The sequence below is a fragment of the Corvus cornix genome, chromosome 9, assembly GCF_000738735.6.
Source record: "Corvus cornix cornix isolate S_Up_H32 chromosome 9, ASM73873v5, whole genome shotgun sequence".
In the NCBI taxonomy this organism is placed as follows: Eukaryota; Metazoa; Chordata; class Aves; order Passeriformes; family Corvidae; genus Corvus; species Corvus cornix.
In genome coordinates this window covers 3,212,267-3,233,765 of record NC_046339.1, presented here as the reverse complement: position 1 = coordinate 3,233,765, position 21,499 = coordinate 3,212,267, and positions in this window count along the sequence as shown.

The window sequence follows — 21,499 nt, the reverse complement described above, 5'->3', positions numbered from 1 at the left end:
ACACCTTCCACTGTCCCAGGCTGCTCCAAGCCCCGTCCAACCTGGCCTTGGACACTGCCAGGGATCCAGGGGAGGTGGAACTCTCTGGAGGTGTTCAAGGCCAGGCTGGATGGTCTTGTAGCTCAGTCTTTTGTACTTCCCTCCTTTTCACTCATTTCCTGTGGAGTTCTAAATCTTATCCAACCCTTAAAACTGAGAACTTTCTCTGCTTCTGTTGATTTGTATCCTCAAAGAGGGCTCTGCCCCACTCTGCTCCTTGGCTTTCCCCACTTTGCTTTCCTTTCTCTGCTCTCTTCTTCCTCTTCTCCATTTTATCCTCCTACCTTTGAGCTGAGCAGCAAATATCCTCATGATATTTACAGGAGAAGTAGTATTTGGATAGTTCTTTGTTTGGTATTTCCATTGGAAATACCACAAGCAGTCATGTTTCCATGATATTTCCATTGACATTAACTTCAGGACGACTTCCTTTAATCGGGTTTAGTGGGGAGGAAGCTTCATATTCCTTGTCAGCTTTGTGTGTTTGCTTTGTCCCTTTTAAAATCATGTGGCAAATGAACCAGGAGGGAAAGATCACAATCAGTTGGCTTGTCTTTATTCAGATTGAAAACAAAAGCAAATGTAACTTCAGCAGCAGTTCATATACATGGAGAACATATTGAGGTGATTTAAATATTTATATATATAAAAATCTTAAGCTGATGAAAGAGAAGACATCTCCTAAAGCTTGAAAACTAGCACATCCAATAAAGTAACAAGAAATTTTATTTGTTGTCCAGGTATAAAATGCCTTATTTTAAGGCTTGACTCATAATTAACTCAATCAACACAATCAAAAAATATATATGCCAAAAATTCAATCCATGCTGTGGTGTTCTGCATAAAAGTTCTATCAATAACAAACCAAAACACCTGAAATGTTGAATTTAATGAGAAAAAGTGGGTTTGTACTAGGACAAAACATTAGTTTTAATCCTGAAGAAGAAGAAAATAGATTATATTGGACAAAAAATGAGAGTAATTAACTTCTGCATTTCCACTGTGCAGCTGCAGCGCGCGGTGCCTGGAAGAATGGTTTTGTGGAATTAGGCAGGAAACCTGGATTCTGTTCCTGGCATTTTCACAAATTTGCTGAATTTCTCTAAGTCAGTCATTTAATCGCTGTAGTGAAGTGAAATAACTTCTCTACTTCATGGGAATATGAAATGAGTATTAAATTAATGATTGGGGGAGCCAGGAGTAATGGTGGCTGTGCACATGTTTAGCTAAATCAATGCTTTAGGATGCACATTTGCATAAAATTTTCCATACTGGAAAATTAGTTAGAGCCAGCCATGCAGTCTGGATTTGGCCTGGGTGATATTTTACCTTAATTTGCACCTGACAGAAGTTATAGGGCCAAATGGGTTGGAAGTCGGGTGAAATATTGCCCAGTTTAAAAGGAAAATGCATCTTCTTGTAGCAGGTGCTGAGTAAAATACCAGTGAATCAAAATCCTGAAGCACTTAGGCTGTTTGAAGCTCCTCAGATTCTTCCCAGGGACTATGACGGGATTTTGGATTGTTTGGGAACATTGGTCTCCTGTGATGACTGAAATCCATCTGACAACAGAGCCCTATTTTTGCTCACGGTTTCCTGAAAGGTGAACTCAACATGACATAGAAAAACAGAGTAGAAAGGAAGATTAAAATATCTTGCAGTATTGAGACTGCAACGTGTTTTCCAGAACAGGAGTTCCAGTTTTATTTATTTATGTTTTTAAAGAAGCTTTGGAATTTTCCTTTGATTTTACCCTGTATTTTTGAAGCTTCTTAAAATCCTCAGAAGTCCAAGAGTTCCTGTGAAAATCTAGCCAGTGCAAGGAGCATTTGAAGGAGGAGGGTAGGTTTAGATGGGATAGTGGGAGTGAATTCTTTTCTGTGAGGGTGGGGAGGGGCTGGGCTCGAATTCCTAGAGCAGCTGTGGCTGCCCCTGGATCCCTGGCAGTGCCCAAGGCCGGGTTGGAAGGAGCTTGGAGCAACCTGGGAGAGTGGAAGGTGTCCCTGCCCATGGCAGAGGTGGCACTGGATGAGCTTTAATGTTCCTGCCAACCCAACCCATTCTGGGATTCTCTAAGGAGCAGGAGCACGGTTTTTCCAGAACATAGTTAGGAAAAAGTCATTAGATAGGGAGAGGATAAGGATCTTGAAGCCTGGATAAGCTTTGGCTAAAGATCCTTCTGACTCTGGGATGCTTCAGCCTCTTTAGCAAACTTGCTCTGCATCTTTTAATGCAGAATGTGGTGCCTTGACATTAACATTCTGCAATGCTCTTATATGCCTTTTAATCAATTTTCTAATGAGAAGATAATTATGTTCTGTACTTTTAATCTGACAGATCTGACTGAAATTGTCTAGCAGTTCCAAAAATTCCTGAGGAGCCTGCATGCAACCCACAGACCTGGAGAAAAGTCAGCCATATTTTTAATGCAGATTATTTTATGTTTGATTTTTGCTGCTCGTTAATTTGGCCACCCTTAATGATGAAAGAAACCCCAATATTTGGAATTTGAGTTGTGTGACTCACCTGCTGCTTCTCTGTTGGCTTTCCTGCTTGTATTTTTGATGTTGCCATTGCCCAGCACGTTGAATGGGGAGAAACTAAAAATTCTTTGGATCAATATTCAGGTGATGGACCCTGAGCTCTGCATTGGCAGCGTGGTGTGATTCAGAGTCAGAACAAGCCTGGGGAAGTCAGAGGTGGCAGGGATCGTGTTTATTCCTTCGAAGCACAAATGTCAGCAGCAGGAGGGGTATTTTAAACACTCCACCTCCCTTGACAAAGTTGTGACAGCTGTGCCAGCTTTGTGAGACCTGTGAAGTCACAGGACAGCTTAATTGGAGATGAAGATTTGTGTTTGAGAGGAAGGAAAAGCGGTGACAAATCCAGCTGTAAATGAGAGGTGTGGATGAGCTGAGAGTAAGGCTTTGACAACATTCTCTGAATTTACTCCTTTATCTTTTTCTTAACCCTTGGGGACCTCGGTTGATCCCTTCCCCACCTGGTGCTTCCCGAGCATCCCTGCACACACAGAGGTTTCCATGAGTGACTCTCTCCTGTCTGATTTCTGCTGGGAACATCAGCAGCCGGTGCTGCTGGAGGAGAATCCTTCCCCTGGGATTACCTCCAGTAAAGCTGGGGAGATCAAGGTCATCTAAAGAGCTTATGCTCTCTCTGTCCCTCACTTGGAAGGTACTTTGTAAACTACCATCATAAATTTTAAACTTCTCACTGGAAGGATGCCCAGCCAAAGTCTTTGAGTGATCAGATTAGTTTACATAAGACTTTTTCCTCACTTAAAAGAAAGTGCTGGGAGCTATCATTGAAGCATTTGCTTAATCAAAAGTGTTTCAAATAAAACAATTTTGTCGTCAGAAAATGAAGAAATGACAAAAAAAGAAAAAAAAGAAAAATCGTGTAAGATGTAATTTAAGGAGGGGAAGAAAGAATAATAATCTAGCAGTGCACTGTAACAGGATTTCCTTATCAAACCCTTCCCAGATGCAGTCACTGTCATTTAGGCCATGCCAGTGCCTGGTCCCATGCCAACCTAATACAAGTTGGTTCCACTTGTCACCCTTTCAATTTCCCAGCTGGACTCAGTTTTAAAGGGCATATTAGCATTATCAAAATAATCTTTAGGATGTGTCTTGGTTTTCTTTTAAATCTTTTTTTTTTTTTTGGCTTCTAAATCGTATTAGTGGAAAAAATAATCAAGTGCTGGGAAGAAAAAAAGGAAAATTATTATCTTTGGGTGGCATCAGATGTTATGCTCTCAAATTAAATGTATTTTCTTCTCCTTTTGAGAGAATGTGAAGTATCTTCTCCAACACAGAAATCACTTGCTGAGAATGCTGAAAAATCCCTTCTGCTGTGCTAAATTCAAGTAATGTCTATCCCTGGTTATTAAATCAATTATCTGAAAGAATGCCATTGCTTATGGACTTTTAGAAGACCCCATTTTTTCAATTCAAAATTGCAAATATTCCAAAATTCAATCTTTGAAATTATTCAAACACTCTAAGTAGTGGAAAATGATGAGAATAATTGAAAAGCAGTGGCTGGCTGCTGCCAAAATACCTTTAAGAGAAGTAGGGTTATATAAATACCAAAGCAACAGAAGATCTTATCTGCTTTTCCACCTATTTTATAAATTCTGTTTAAAAGTAATTTTTTTAGGCTTTTTGTCAGAACTTTTTGAAATTGCAGTGTTGGAGAGGCCTTGTTCTGTTCTTGTCTTATATTTCCTCTTCTTTCTTTAGTTCTTACTGAGATAATTAATGAAAATCTTTGGTTTGCCAGAGACCCTTTTTTGTGTTATTCACAAAGATCAGGGTTTGTTGAGTTAAACTGAAAATGGGGTTGGAGACAGGAGAGGCATTTGGGAAGAAATGGTGAACAGAGGTGGCTCCACTCAGGAACCACCCAGAAAATTGCTCCTCCCAGAGCAGTTCAGTGTCAGGAGGTTCTGGGAACACGGCTGGGAAGGAAAGTTGTCCTCTGCTTCTTTTGGATTAGGTGAGGAAGATGAAAAACTGGATTTAATGCCTAGAGTGATGTGGGGTTCTGCATTTTAGTCCATTTTGTATTGGAGTCAATGTAATAAATGCATTTCTTAAATCTTCCCTCTCTCTTTTTTCATCTCCCTTTTATTTTCCTCTTTTTTTCCCCTCAGAATCCAAATGCTCTGGTTGCATCCTTAATGCGAGAACCTCTTTTGTTAACGATTTCAGAGCTGAGCAGGCTCCTGCTGCAGCTGACTCTGCATTTACAGAAATGTTTCCACCTGAGGAGGAGTTGGGCAGGGCAGAGGTTGCTGACCCCCCAGCTGGGGCTGCTGCTGCATTTCCAGCCACAAACTCAGCCTCTCCTTGCTTTCCTTCAGCCACTCCCTTCTCCCCCTTCCCTGGGCATCAATCTTTCTGAAAGCTCAACTTTCCTTGGCAAGAAAAGGAATCATTGCTTGCTTTATTTTGACCTTTCCTGTCACTTCCCAGATCATTTAATGGTGTGAAATTTTATTTCATCTGTCTGTCTGTGTATAAAATTATCTCACTAAAGGGTGCTATTTTTCTCCTCTCTGTTGTATCATTATATTTTTCCATTAAGTACCTTGCAGTCAGTAGAATTTTGCCAGAAATACCAGGACTAGTGAATACTGGTGATATTTAGTTTTACTTTCATTTGACTAAATCTAAAGGAATTCCTAGAGAATTGATAAGAAATCTGCTGCTTATCTCCACAGTATGTGATTTGTATTTGATAGAAAACATTCAACTTCAATTACCGTTACTTTTTAAAGCATTTTTAAAAATATATCCCAGTTTTTCTCTCCAAAAAGTATGAGAGATGTGAGATTAAGGTACCACAAGTCAACTAAAGATTAACATAATTATAGAGATGTTTGATAAAAAAATAACACTGTAACACTGTTTGTCAGTATTAAATTTACAGGTTGCAACTTCAGTTCCCATCAAAGATGATGCCTAAGCTTAATTAATTTTAATTTATGGGGCATGCTGGATAGCACTGCTTCAGTGGGCAGATATCTGCTGAGCAATAATACCTCTTAATGCCCAGCTGGATGGTTTTGCATTATCACACACACAACTTTTTCACCCAATGCTGGAACAAATAAATATCAAAGCACGAGTCAGATTAATCTGAAGGCACTCTTGTGTTTTTAGAGCTACTGCCTTAATCTGCCTCAGAGAGAAAAATCAGTGTACTTGTTATCATATTTGAGCAATCCGTGATGAGACATGTCAGGAGTTTCCACAGACTCAATTTCACATTGCCTTGATTGCATTTGAATACTGCTTGTTCTCCTGAGAGCCCGCCTGGATGAGTTTTATGATAATTCTCAGCTCTTCTACCTGTGAAAGGTGAAATTTGGTGCTGCTGGGAAGGTGGATCCATCCAGTATTGGCCATTGGAGAGCCCATGTTTATTCATTTGCACACAAACCGCTGTGCTGGGAGCCAGCCTTTCCCCCTCAGCTCAGTGCATGATCCAAAATTCCAGGGAATATCTTGCCAGAGGAGCCATCAGCCCCTGTGCATGAGGCAGCAGAATGGAATTGTGCCTGCAGCTCTGCTGTCACCCATCCCTGCCCCACTGCCCAGCACACGAGCTCTCCTTTGTGTCCCACAGTCTGTGATCCCACTCGGCTTTTCCTGGGGCTTCAGAAGGGTTTAGGATGGATATGGGATAATGAGACTGAACTGAGAGATGTCACAGGTCACAGAGGAGGAGAGCAGCTGGGGTGGGCAGAGCAGCCACTCCTGGGCTGGTTTGGGCATTGGTGCCCTGTCTGTGGCACATTGGGCACAGCCAGCGTTGGCTCTGTGGAATTGCCTCCCTGAGGAACGCCAGGGGCTGCTGCCTCTGGCACCAGTTTGCAGCCTGGTGCAGTGATTGTGTGCTGAGGTCAGAGAGGAAGGGCTGGATCTCTCTCCAGCTGTGAGTGGTTTTCTTTTTACTGTGAGTTTAATGTTTATGCCTCCTTTTGCTTTCTCAGGGCAGACACAGCACCGGATGAGAAGTCATGGAGTGGATGGAAGAGAAAACTGCCTGGAGCTGGCTGGGCAGAGTGAAGGTCAATTTTCTACCCCACTCTTGGGGGTTGTTTCAATATAGGATGCTGTGTTTGGCTCAGAATGGACCAAAAACCACAGACAGCAGATACAAGGAGCAGATTTTGTGTTCCACATCTTTTCAGAGTGCCAGGGCCTCTCTGTCTTCAGCCTTGGAGCCTGGCCTCAGGCCATTGCACTCTGTGCTGTTCCCAGCTGCACTGTCCAGGTAATGCTGGGAGATGAAAGGAAAGGATGTTCAGAAAACTTAGACACTTTATAAAAACCTTCTAACTTGTGCTGGTTACCTGGGGGTCAGGAATGGCCTTGGCTGGGTGAAGCAAAGCAGAGCTCCCTCAGCTCAGAGCAGCAGAATGCAAAGATTTAAGTTTGTCAAGTGTCCTCTTCCAGTGCACAAAATCAATTTGCATGGAAAGTCAGGCACAGTCATCAGAGGCTGATTTTGGAGACAGGAGGAGGAGGAAGAAACTGGGGAGAAACACTGGGACATTGTCCTTGAGGAACTGCAGGAATAATTGCTGCAATGGGTACCCAGTGCAGGGCAGCATGTGCTGAACATGAGCTGCCTGAATGTTTGTGGAATTTGCAGTTGAGGGGTGTGCAGCTCTCTCAGATCCTCCCATTAATGCTGATAGGTAAACAGAGAATTTTAGGCCTTTCTTTATTGATCCAACATTTTTCTTGAGTGAAAGGATTGACTGAAGCAGCTCTACTTTGATCTTAGTACATTTATTTTCTTTAACTGTTCTTTGGGCTTTTTTTTTTTTTTTCCATTTTGACTGGATAGGGGAAAATACTGTATTAATGGATTAGTAACAATGCTGAAATCATGAACAATTAACAGTTATAATTTGCCTTGCTGTACATGAAGAAGTGGCGTTATCCAAGGACGAGCATTATCTCAGCACAATCTCTGTTGAATTCACAAGTGTTGGGTTTTTGTTGGCTTGAAGTTTTGTTAAGAGTAAGATACTCCAGGTCTACTCATCCTCCCACCACACAGCTGGCAGCAGATGCTGAAGAGGCTTTTCCAAATATCTTCATCTGGAAAGAGAGTGACTCCTCCCTTTTCTTCTTTCTTCAGGCCCTAAGGGAATTTTGGAAGTCCTTGAAAAAAAAAAGACAGAATGCTTAGAGTATTCCACAGTCTACAGAGTGGTTTGAGACACATGGAAAAGCATCTGTTAACAGTGGAAAAGAAATGTACAGACACTGGCACTTGTGTCCTCTTGGCCCAAGTTCAGCATTAGAATTCCCTTCTGTGGTCCCGTGTTGGAGAAGTGTTAAATGTGGTGGTCAGGCTGGATTTCCCCTTCTTTTGGTCTCTGGATTTGTCAGTTATTCAGCTCACCAGTTCCACAGGCCCAAATCCCATCTGTGAGTGAGGCCTGAAGGGCCCAAGTGCCCCAGCTCAGGTCCCTGTGGCAGCTCCAAATCCTTTTGCGCTCAAGTTCCCAGGATTTAAAGTGGGGGATTTGCTCCTGGCCGGGAACAAACTGCTCTGGGTGTTGAATAGCAGCTCCTTATCTCCAGATTCCCAGATGGGCTCGTGGATGTCCCACTTCTGATGGTTAGCATTGAATAGCAAGTTTTGCAAATGATTCTTGGCAGGAGCACTCATCACATTTCTATTGAGATTTGTCTCCACAGCTGAGTTTTCCTTTGCTTTTTTTCTCTGTACCATGCAATTAAATGGATGACCATCCTATGCAGAAGGAAATGCTTCTATCAGAGATGAAAAGAACTCAGAGTGAAGCCAGCCACACACAGCACCGGGTTTTAAGCCAGCTTTACATCAGTTTTCAGAAGAAATGAAAAAAGAAATGCATATGTTAGGTATTCCTGGGCTCTGAGATACCACACGCATTTTCCTGGGACACGTGCTCCTAAATGTACTGCATTCTTAAATCAGCCTTTTGGACTGGAAAAATACTCTAAAAGGAACAAAAAGAGTTCTCAGTTTCTGTCATTAGGTAATGAGAACCTGTCTGTTGCCTTGCTGGCAGCAGTAAATATTTCCTGTCGTGTTCTTTATTGCCATTCTAACAGCAGGGCTCCCCAAACTGGCTGGGCACTGCATTTTGTTTTGCAGGAGATTATTCAGAGAGACACTTTATTGACTGGAGAACCCTGTTATATTTGCCAACCTTATCGTAACATGTGTGTAAGTCTTCATTTTCCTAAAATGCTTTGAGAATAGAAATACTTGCAAATGAATTAACAAACCTGGATATCATTTTAGCTGTGCTTCTACCCACAGATGATGCACTCCTGGGGTGTTTTTTTTTGCTAAACAGAAATCTAAAGAATGAGGAATTTGACTCAGGAGAATGTTTTCAGAATTCTGGAGGATTCACTGTGGACTCCTCTGGTTTGTGTGGAGGACGAGGAAATTTGCAGGCTGCTCTGGAGCTCAGAATTTGGGATTTTTGTCGCTCAAACACTCGATGTGTGCTCACCAGAAACCGGAACTCTGCTGTAATTTGCCAATAGGTGGCACGAGTGCATTGCTGAGGTTTGCAGGTGCAACCTGCGGACAAACGCCGGTGTTTAACTCGGTGAGGATGCAGCAGAAGGCACCGTGTCGCATGTGAGCAGTCACTGATTCCCACGTAGGAACCACTGGCTGCAGTCTGACACCTGCTGCCAGGGATGAAAGAGGCATTTTTGTTACAGAACGGAGAAAGAACCAGCAAAATTAATGCCTAATTGTTCTATAAGACAAGAATGAACTTAAAGTGGAGCTGTGTGAAAAAGGAATGAGCTGAAATCAACCACGACAAGCACACAGCAGTGTCACACACACACACACACACACACACACAAAGGCGCTTTCTCATCAATTAATAAACTTTAATTTATGGCTAGTCTGAAAGAAAAAAAACCCAGCAGTAAAAGCAACCAAAACTTCAAGTTTTAATTGAGGCCAGGTCCAAACCCTGCTCAAGGCTACTGAAAAAATAATGAAGTTTATTTGTAATTATGTACCAGTTGGAGAATAAATCTCTGCTGTGTGTAGGTGTGGGGGTTTATTCAGAGGAGCTGCATGATGGAAGAGTGGTAGGTTAGGGGTAAAAGTGGAAGTTTTGTGGTGATTTATATGGAATTGCAGCCATTGGAATTGTCCCTGCAGGCTTTAATCCAGTCTGATGCCCCTCCCATTCCAGCCCCACCATGGAGATCCAGCAGCTGAAGCATTTCAGAGTCCTCTTGTGCCCTGATCGTCAGAGCAGCACCAGCCTGAAACCACTTCCTCCCTTTGGCACACGGATTCCAGCTTTGGAAGTAGAGTTAAGGAAAAACTCATTTATAATTAACATCAGCAGAGTGAAATATTTGCCTGCGTTGGTTTTTTTCCAGGACTTTCTCAAGTGTTTGCTGGCTGTGATCTCTACAGATCTGATCACTTCGTGAAGATGATTTATAGGTTGAAGAGCAGTTACCAGACTACAAAAATCCTCATTTGAGATTCTTCACCCTGCGTTACACGAGTGGTCAATTAGAGGATGAGAAGTCTCCATCTGCCTTTGAAGCCTGGGAATTGATTTGTGGGTAGGAATGGGAGCAGAGTGTTTGGGAAGTGCCTGTATGATGATTTTGATCCTTGCCTGGATGTTCCTTTCCTTCACAGCCCAGGTCATCATCCTGGATTTGTTGGTTCACAGTGTGTGAGCGGGATAGGGAAATGCTGGGAGTTAGAGCAGGTGTGGGTCTTTCTTAGCCCACTTTCATCATATTTGTGGACTGAAAACCTTCAGAATGGCAGCATCCGCTCTTCCAAATGTATTTGTTCTCTTTTTCCTCATTGGAATCTAAATATCAGAAGAGGATTGAGCTGCTCAGAGGAGATTGATACAATACACCTTTGAGGACCAGGGAGTTGGGCATGTTTAGGATTTGATTTTTATTTTAGCCACACTTTTTCAGGCAATAGGGTCTAGACTTCTGCTGCTTTGCATGAAGATCTCCCTGTCCATTCTCCTCACTCAGAATTACTAATTGAGTAAATACTCGTTACTCATCCTGTTGGCTACTTGCACATTGTGGCAGGGTGGGAGGACTTGGTGTGGTTGGGGCTGTTCAAGGCTGAGTTGTGGGCTTGTTGTCAGCTATAAAACACCCAAAACCTGGATCTTTCCAAGTTTTTAAGTGCATTTTCCAGTGGCATTATGGAGGGACGTGACACAGCAGAGGAAATGTGGATGAGGTGTTTCTATTCCTTCTCCTGGCCTGTTTTTTTTTTAAGTCATGCAGATCCCAGACTGTTAAAATCACCAAATAATCGGTGTCCCCCAGCCTGAGGGCTGAGTTAGGTGTGTACTATCAAGGCCTGACATTTTCCACTGCTTCTCCCAGAAAATAAAATTCTAAAAATACAGTGGAAGGTGTCCCTGCCCATCTCAGGGGAGTTGGAATGAGATGAGCTTTAAGGGTCCCTTTGAGGAGTTTAAAAACATTTCCTTAATGCAGGCAAAAGTTCAGAAATAACAACACTCCAAGGAATATGAATTGCCATCATTAATCTCAGTGGGATGCTGATTTTTGTGGCTAAGCACTGAGTTTATTTTTTTTTTTCTATTTTATTGTCACTTTATCATGCAGATTTTCAGTGATGGTTTTGAACAAAGCAAATGTTTGTGAAGTTTTTAACCAAAAAGTAATTAAAAATGTAATAAAACTCAGCTTGCTAGAGATCACTATTCTGGGATTGTGGTCAGTATTTAGCATTTAAGACTTGCATGTTTTGCTCTTCTACCCCTAAAAATTTAGCAGCAGGGGTGAGAGAGCAGAGAACTTGACAGTTCTGCAGAGCACTGCATTTTCTTTAGTGTGCCATGGAAAACGAATCCCAGAAGGTTTGGCTTGGAAGGGACCTTAAAGACCATTTTGTTCCACCTCCTGCCACGGGCAGGGGCACCTTCCACACTCCCAGGTTGCTCCAAGCCCCATCCAAACAGTGAAATGGGCAAAATTTAAATGTGTTTTTAATTTTTTTGCTCAACAAAGAAGCTGATGTCACTTGAGCTCAACAACTTACTTAAAATGTGTCCTGTATTTGTAATAACAGCATCTGTTTACATGGATTCAAAATGTAATATCTGTGGAGAACTGTTTAAATCGATGGTAAAACTGTGTTGGACTCCCTCCTCTAACCAGAATTCTTTGTTCTTTATTGTGTCTGATGAAGAAAAGCTAAATGTGAATCATAAATTGATTCCTATGGCTAAGGAGTAGAATAATTCCATTTATCTCAGTCTATGGCTGGGATAATTAGCAGTGGAACAGAGGAGCTGTGCCTTGGGCTGGGCTGGGCAGGGAGGGTCAGTCTGAGCTCTGCAGGGCTGGGAGATCTGAGGGCAGAGGGGTTTGTGCTGCCCTGCAGGAGCTCCTGCTCCACTGGGATTTCAGCCACACAGGGAATTTGGGGGTGAAGCCTGGGCTTGCTCAGCTGCTGGTGAATCTTGGAGGCTTCCCTCACACCATCCAAGGGGCCATCTGCCTCCAGAAGGGAATGCAGACCTGGGTGGTGACTGTGCTGAGGGTCATGTCTGACTTTTGTCATCTGTAGTGTACAGAAAGGATTTGGGGACTGCCTGCTTCCCATCCCGGAGCCACAGCCTGTAGATGCAGGCCCAGTGGGGAGCTGGTGCTTTGCTATCAGCAAATGATGTCACCAAACACACTTTTGATTTTTTCCAGCTTTTCCATCAGCTTTGCTGTTTTTCTTGGTAAGAAGTGCGTGTCATTTCATAACAGAGAGAATAAGAACCAACATGTGAAATGTTCTTTCTCTCAGTGCTGCTGCAGTTTGCTGGGCCTCTTGTCATTATTTTCCTTCTGTTGTCACACGTGAGCTCAGCCCAACAGATCCAATTCCAGGTTTATACCCTCTGGATCCCATCCCATGGATCCAGCCCATCCAAGCAGTGGAAAAACCCTGGGATGAGCCCCGTGCTGTAGGTCTGGCCTGCAGACAGTGAGACACTCCCAGAAACATCCCTGCCTGGGGGACAGAACGTGACATCCCTGATCCTTCTGTGCCAGCCATGTCCCTCAGAGGGGACAGTGTGACAGGACAAGCACTTGCCACAGGGAACGGGAGGATCCACACCCCAAGGAATGGGAAAGGGCTCCCTGAGAGGCAGCAGTGGCAGAGCATGACCCAGTGCTTGGAAAAACAAAGTGAAACAGGGATTTTTTTTCTTTTTTTTTTTTTGTCTAGGCTGAGCCTCCTGCTGCAAATTTATGGGGTTTTTAACTTGCTGTGCTACCTGTCAGTCTCTGAACAGATGCACAGCCTTCAGGCTCTCCGAGCTTGCCAGCTCCTGGCATCCTGCTGGGAGCTGTGGGAGGACTTTCAGTGGGAACCAGGGCAGCCTAATAATAGCAGCAGAATCCGTCGAAACCAGTGTTTGCACAAAGAGGCAGAAAAGGTAACCTGGAGTTCTGCTTGTTTGCAGCCAGCAGAAGGATGGAGGGGGGAGAAACCACAGGGCACTGACTGGAGCACTTGCTTGGCAGCAGGATGCTGAGTGCCTTGGCCAGAATAAGCAGATGTTTGAATTTCCCCAAAGCTGAAAGAAGCTGTGGATCTGTAAAAAGAAACTTTTCTAAGCTGGCGTGTTTCTGCTCAAAATGGACAGGGTCTAAGTTACTGTTTGAGTAAAACCAGAGGGATAGAAAGGTATATTTCTATTTTTACTTTGTGTCATGACTGGAAGTTTCATAGTTCTTTATCTTAAAACTTCCTAAGGGTTCAGCTCAGTTGTCTGGTCATAAACCAGATGTTGTTTGAGTGAGGGCATTGGGGGGATGATAGGTACTATCCAAACTGTTATAGACCTTTTCCTTCTGATCCTTTAACAGGAATGCAACCTGTGTGACACCATGGGACATCTGAATGCAGCTGAGAGTCCTGATAGTCCATAAAGAAATGCTGGGTAGAGAGTGGGATGGATGGCTGGATGGATGGATGGATGCTGTGACACTGGGCTGGGGACATCCTTCCCATCTGATGTCCTTGGCAGGTGTAGTGACCAAATGGTTTGGTGTTGTTGGGTTTGGTTTTGGGTTTTTTTAGGACATGGCTGGAGCTTACAGCTGCTCTAAACTTTAATCTTTTGCCAAGGATGGCTTCTTTTTAGGGGGAAAAAAGGAGATAATATTGAGATTAGAACTGACAAGACATGAGGAAAGAGAAATCAATATTAATATAAGCATCAGAACATTTTAATTTTGGCATTTGAAGGAATAATGGGAATTGTTGATCAGAAACACCATCTGCCAAGGCAGTCTCCCTCAGCTGGTTATGGCAAATTGAGCAATGGTAAATTATTCCTTATTTTTATTTCTGGTTTTGGGAAGAATCCCACAGATTATTCTTTTGTAAAGATTATTCATTAATTTTTTCTGAGCCATTCCTCCCTTTTCTCTCCTCCCAGTATTCTGTGTATTAGGAATGGACTGGAGCAAATTTATTTTCCAGAACTGGGGGAGGATCCTGTCTCCTGTGAGGGGATGGAAATAGAGCTTTGGGCAGAGCAGCATTGGGATAAAGTCCAAAAAATCTCCCTGTGCTGACTGATTTCCAGGGATGCCACCGTTCAGTGGGGACTATTCAGGGAAAACATCAGCAGCAGTGCTTAAAGCTGGACTGCAGTGTTCTCCTTTTGGGAATTTTGGTCAGGAATTTATGAAAATTTATGGGGGAAAGATCCTAAAATGCCTTTAATGGGAAGAGCAGGAAACTACGTGCTGGCAATGTTGTTGTCACGTGTGTTCCCACCTTTTCTGCGGGGAGCTGGGTCTTCCTAGAGCCTCAAACTGGGGTTTTGGGCTCTTACAAAGTTTATTTTTTTTAAAATTTATTTTTAGAAAAAGTTTACTGATGTTATTTTCTACAGACTTTTCTCAGACCAGAGAATTGGATTTGGTTGAAAATGCCCCCCCATATGCCTGGCGTGGGGATGATGAAATATAGACTCTCCAGTATTTTCAAGGCCAATTAATTTTTTAATTAACTGAAGTATACTTGAAAATATAAAGGATTCATTTGTGGAAGTTGGTCTGTTTCCAGTTATTGCTGGATTCATTTGGCAAGTCATGTTTTTTAAAGTAGAAAATGAAATTTCTTGTATGGAATGACAAATTGTTTCCCTTCCATGGAAATCTTTAAACTACTTCTCTTTGACTTTAGATTTTGTTGTAATTTGTTGTGTTTAGATTGGCACCATCTCACTGTTTCAATTAAAAAGTGTAATTAATTTGAAATAAGATTTCATTATGGTTTTCAGAGCTCGGTTCCAAATAACTTCTAATTTCCATCAGTTTCTTGAGCATTTTTCCTAAATGGCCCTTGGTTTGACTCCTGCAAAGTAACCAGGCCCCATCCCCAACAGGAATGTGCCAGCAATGCTCATTGCCTGAAGTTGAAATAATATCAAAGTATTTAGTGATGTTTCAGTTCTCTTGTAAATTGAAATAATAATGAAAATGTTTTGCAATTTGTGAATGTTCCTGTATTTTTTTTCCCAGAATTTGCTGTGTATATATTGTTACTGGGGTAGGAAAAAAAAAAAGGTTTAACTTATGCTACCAAAATTAATGTCAAAACTAATTGACCTTCATAGGCAGATAATTTTATGCTTCTTTGAACATGGTCTGTTGGATCACCCCATGAATATTACATCCATTTCACTTTTCAGAAATTACTTTTTTTCCCTCCTATAAAAACTCCTGCAGTGACTTCACAGAATAAAGAGGAGAATAATGGAAATCTTAATGTTTCCATCTTTTTTTTTGGTTGTGGAGTCGACATTGAGCTGTGTGAGGCTCATGGTACAATGCAAAAATGGCTTCCACTTGAAAACAGTGGTGTAAAAAGGGAGGTTGTGTTTCATATGGAGAGTGGTTAATTTCTTTTTTAGAGATTTTGGTGTGTGGAATAGCTGATGTGGTTTTCCTAGCTTGTTTTTTTTTTTGCTTTATGTATTTACAAAGAGGGAAAGAGAAAATGTAGTTTGCATCTGTGTTAAAAAGGGGAAGGAGGGAAGGTAGAAGGGAAGGCTGGCCCTGAGACAAAAGTGCTGTCAGTAAGACAAAAAAAAATCTCCTAAAATTTGGAAAGATTTCATGTTTTGGAAGGTCCCTCCAACCCAAACCATTCCCTGATTCTCTGTTGATGCTGTAATGAAAAAAATTCAACAAAAAATGGAGCCCTGTTGCTTTTAATGGCAGATCCTTAAATTATAGCAGATTCGTGCCCCCACTGCATTTTTAATGTCGTATTGGTCACATCATCTTTATGGGGCTGTCATTAGGGATTCACTGCGGTTTCTGCTGTACATCAGGGTGTTCAGGAGTTCATAACTCAGCCCTCTTAATTTGTGACACGCTGAAACCCTGCAAATAAATTATCCCTCTGTATGCAAATTGTCCTGGCAGTTCTGGGAGCTTCACTTGATTGAGCCTTTTAAAAGTCTGCTGATGAAAACGCCCACAGAGGGTCAGACCTAAAAATCCCCAAACATTGTAAACTCCAAGCAGTGGAACTCAAACTCATGACCCAAGCCCCCAGCTGGGACACTGCTTATCTCCAGAAATTCCTCCTGGTTTTGCCTAATAGTTGTCTTTGCTCAAAAAATAGGGTCTCCAGGTCTCTGAAGGACTGGATCTGAGAGCCCTGCCCAGAGCAGGGCATGTCTGCATGGACAGACCACAGGAGGAAAGCTTTGTGAGTAGTAACAACACAAATGTTATATAAAAATATAAAAAATTATAATAAAAAGATGCCTGTTCTAGAAAAGGGAAGATCTGGTTTGAATCTCCTTTCCCAGTCAGGGGAAATACCAAATTTTACAATTCTAGAGGGATATTTGGTTTTTTAAAGAGTATTTAAGTGCTACCCATGATGCTGGTACAGAGGTGGGGAGGTTCCCCACATATCTGGTGCTGGATCTGGTGCTGTGAGTGGGAGTTGATGGCTCAGAGGAGATGGGTGAGCAGAGAGGACCTGCTTTGACAGTCACTAGTCTTTGCCACAGCCAGAACAGCAAGTCAAAGGTTTCACCATTACCTGTGATTCACTGCTCTGATTTTTTAAGCCTTTAATACATATAGGTCATCAAGATTTCCATTTTTAACGTGTTTGCAAAGCAGCTACCTGTGCAGGCAGGAGCCTTGGTAAACTTCCTTCAACCTCTTGTCATGCAAAAGGTTCAGAGCACAAAGAGGAGCACTGCATATCTCTGCCTGCCAAACGGATCCTTGGCAAGCTGTGCCTCAGCAATTCTGATTTGTTTCCATTTAATTAATGAATACTTTCCTGCTTTGTGATTATTGTCCTTGCCTGAAGTTGTTCCCATTATAGAGATGAATAAATAGTTCTTGACATTAGTTTCTACCTGCTTTGTAATTTGTTACACCATCAGGGACCTGCAGCTTGTCCTTGCTTTGAGCTCCTACTAATTCTGTTTATTTTTGTCTTTTTTATGATTTCTGTTTTGTCCTTCACAGTTTAAAAAAAAAATAAATCTTATCACTGGTGTTCTTTTATTGCTAATACAAATATCTTTCATCTTTTTTCCTTTGTCATGGAATATATTTCTTTGATTGAGGTAGGAGGTTCTCTTCTCCTATTTTTGTACCTCTTCCAGGAGCTCTTTGGGCCACATAAACATGTGAAAGGAAGATAAAAAGGAAGATAAATTAACACAGACATTTTCTGAGTACAGCAAAGGAATTCTCCCATTTTGCTGTGGGTTTTGTATCTGTGTTATGTTTCTTTGAATGTTTTTATCAAAGTTGGATTGTAAAATTTGGGCAGGTGGAGATCTCGGGTGTGGCGTGAGGAGGCTCCAACCCCAGGGTGTGGTTTAGGGTCATGGATTGGTTTGAGTGTGGAGGGACCTTAAAGCTCCTCTCATTCCAACCCCCTGCCATGGATAGGGTTACCTCCCTCTTGATTCTGGAGCATGAGGAATGAGAGAGAGATGTGGCTTGAGCACATTCCTGGGGACAGCTCGGGGAGCGGCTGCCAACAGCCGGCAGAGCTGTGCTGTGTTCTCCATTTGTAAATTATCAATAAATGACTCCTCCAGTCAATAGATAAATTATTCACAAAGAAAACAGCAGGTTCTAATCATCTCCAGACTAATGCCTTCCTGGCAGTTCCTGTACTAACACAAATAATTGCCTTGGCATGTGCCAAGCTGTCCCACAGATTTCAGTGGCACAAGGCTGCCCTGCACGAGCTGTGGCTACAGGTAACACAAATTCCTCACCTTTTTGGGGCTTTAAACCTTCTGTCCCATAAGTTTTGTGCAGAGCAGATAGCTCTGGTCATCCTAAGTGGGAGGCATCCCAGGATTGGCTCTCCATTGTCCCGAGCAAATTGCCAGCCTGGCACTCACAGCTGCGTTCAGCCTGTACCCATCAATGATGGATGGGCACAACATTCCCTGCACTCAGAGCAACCCACGTTCAGTTCTTCAGGACTTCTTTCCACATCCCTTTGGAAACTGGTGAGATGTTACTGAAGTGGGTGAGTCGGTTCAAATGAGAAAATAAAATAAAATTCCCAGCAGGAGGTTTCTTTCAGACTTGATTTGAATGCTTCAGTATGGACACCTTGGAGTTTGCTGTTGTTTATTCTCTGCACATAATTCATTCTGCTTTACACTGAATATATTATTTGAGACTAGCAGGGACAGCAGAAGGAAAACTTGTTTGCATGAGTGTAGCTGGATTTGCTGGCTAATAGGACAAATTCAGTGCCAGGGGATTGGCAGGGAGCAGACTCGGGGGCATTCAAAGCCTCAGTGAGACAAAGAGAGGTCATGTTAATTTAATGTGGTGTGTATGTGAGTGTTTCCTCCACAGGGCTGGCGACAGTTTCATAATACTGAAATCCTGTGAAAAACTAATGAGAATTTGGAATTATCCAAAATTAGAACAACTTTTGCCTGAGTGTCTCCAAATCTTCTCACTGAACTGAGGTTTGATTTAAAATCTTATGAAAGAGTTAAATTAAAAATAGCCACTGAGGTGTGAGTTTTCCATTTTGAGCCCAGCTCCTTTTGGGAACAGGTTTGTTGGTCCTCACATGTACTGACAGATTGCAGAGCTGCAGTGGCAGTTTGAAGTGGGGTATATCTTTTTGAATAAAAATGTCTTTAGGAGGCAGAAAAACTGGTTGTTCCTCTCTCTGGATCCAGAAGTTTTGTCAGTGCAAACGGTTTCTGTTCACTCAAATATTAAGGAAATAGTGATTAGGCAAAGTAAAAACTCCTGTTGTTTTGACAGAGACAAAAAAAATTAAAATACTTAAAAAAACCCCATGGTAATGAGAGGATAATAGAATAAGATTGTTAATTCAGCACTTTCTCTGAGGAAAATGGGGGGTTTTTTTGAGCCTTCATGAGAGATTGGCTTCATCTTCTCTGAGATTTTTTCCAGTAGGTGCTTATCAGTGAGGAACCCATGGATGCAGCTGCTGGAGGTTTTCCCCTTCCATCAGGAGAGTCTGGGAGCACCTGAAATGCTGTCAAAAATCAGATGTGAAGGTCCTGTGATCTCCATCATCCTGCATTTCACCCTCAGTTTATGGAATCTGTTTTACCTTGAAATACATTTTTTACATCTCAAATCCCGCTCCTGGTGTTGGTGGTCAGAGGCTCCCAGACAGAGGAATACAGTGTTCTGCTGAAGGCTGAAATATATTTAGGCCTTTGTTAGAGAAGCTTTGGTACAGCTTCAAAGTCTAAGGATAGGAGATCTTAAAACCTTTAAAGCACATGGAGAAGATTCTGTGCCTCTTAATAAATTCCAGTGTAGGAGAAAACAAAGAATGGAAAATCTAAGAGCTAATCCATGATCATGTCTGAATTAGGGAATTTCAAGACATAAGATCAGTTCAGTATCATTTTTAAAATTTATTTATAAAGTTGGGTCATAGATTTTGAGTCGAGTGCTTTTAATAAAAGTTGTTGCTTTTATTTAATAATTGATTTTTTAAAAATTCCTAATTTTAGCTGTTCAGTTATTTAATCCTCATTTTAGTAATTATCCTTTTAGATGTTAAACCCGTGTTCTTAAATGTTGCTGTGATCTTTTTGGCAATAGATGGTGTTAAAATATGTCCACAGACATCTCAGGTGAGGTCAGAAAATACTGGCATTCCACAGGAGGTTGTGACAAGAGAACAAAACTTTAAGGAATCTGTGCTGCCAACATGATGTTATTCCTTGGCATTTTTGTTGCAGAGCCAAATCCAAGTTTGTACATGCTCTGCTAGGAGAGTTTCTTTTCATCTGAACTTTGTGTGTTTTCAATAATTCTTTCCATTTTATTTCAATTTATATCTTAGGAAATACAATAATTTTTTCTTTTTTTTTTTTTTTTTTCTTTTGAGCTCAGAATTTCTTTTATTTTAATCAGAAATCCTGATCCTCATGGATCATGGATTAATGTGGCAGAATAAGGTGTTGATTGTTTCTCTTAGTACCTGTTTATAGTGTAATATGAACTAAGTCACTTGCAGCTCATTCAAAGTGAGACATCATTGTGTTCTGGAGATGTTGGTCTTTTTCTGGGCTTTATTTTATTATGAATTGGGAAATATTGACTGAAATCAGCAAAAATATCGATTTCTGTTGCTTGTGGCACGGCATGGATTCGGTCAGGCTGCTTCATCCCATGGGGAGTTTAACCAACAATTCAGTGGAAGAAGTCACCTCTATGGGATAGTTCACCTCTGCAATTCCTTTCTGGAAACTGCCTCTTGATCAAAACTTAAATTTAAAAGTGACAAATATCTTTTAGAAATAACAAATAATCTTTCCACACTTGTGGAAATGATTGGTAAAAAGGAACCAGTTAGATCCTCTGACTGATTTTACTGATGCCTAGAACCAACCAGAACATTACAGCCTCTCTCATGGGTGCATAATTCATGTCCTACGAGTGAAAAACCGAACAAAACTAACCCAAGATGTGTAAATATCTGCTTTAAGAGTTTAACAGCTCATCTTTTGGGTAAGACTATTATAAAGTCATTTGGAGGGAGAAGCTCATACATAAAAATGAATGTTGCCATGCAACAAGTACTAAAGAAAGAACCACAAGATTTAAGCCTTAATTAATTTCCCACAGCAGCTGGGAATGTTCAGGATTAAGGAAATTCTGAGGCAGCAGTGTTAATTAAGGCTCATTTGCTCAAAATCTCTGGCCTGTAATTGATAACTTTGATGTGTGGTGTGATAAGAAGTCCAAGTGATGTCTTCCATGATTGTAGCAATATCTGTGTTATTTACTATTTATGCAAGAGAATTCTGTGCTTCTCTGATTTGCTAAACCTGATTTGCCAGGCTGTGGGGCCGTAGGCAGAGACTGGCTTTGTAGAGAAATCAAAGAGATTTTGGGACACAATGAACCTGCTACTTTTTCTTTTTGTGATTGAATTCCCTGTAGATAAAACTCAACCCATCCATTGAGTGAGAGGCAAGAGAACAGAGCCTTTGGTGAAACCCTCAGATATTGAGGTGAGTTGATGACCATGAAAGCATGGAAGTATAAACAGGAATACTTTTCATTTAGCTGTACATTCTCAGCCTCAACTCCCAAGGGAGGAGCTGTAGCATGCACAGCCGTGGAAGTGATTTAATGGATATAAACAGAGATTCTGGGTATTGGTGGCATTCAGGAGGAAATATTCCTGCAAGTGGATCACACCTTCCTGGGACATGTTGTTTTTCTCCCTGAAGGAATTAATCTTTGCCTCACAGAAGACAAATGATGAAGGAGGTGAGTTCTCTCTGAGCCACTGAAATGATGGCTAATTTTTGAGTGCTTTCCAAATGATCCGT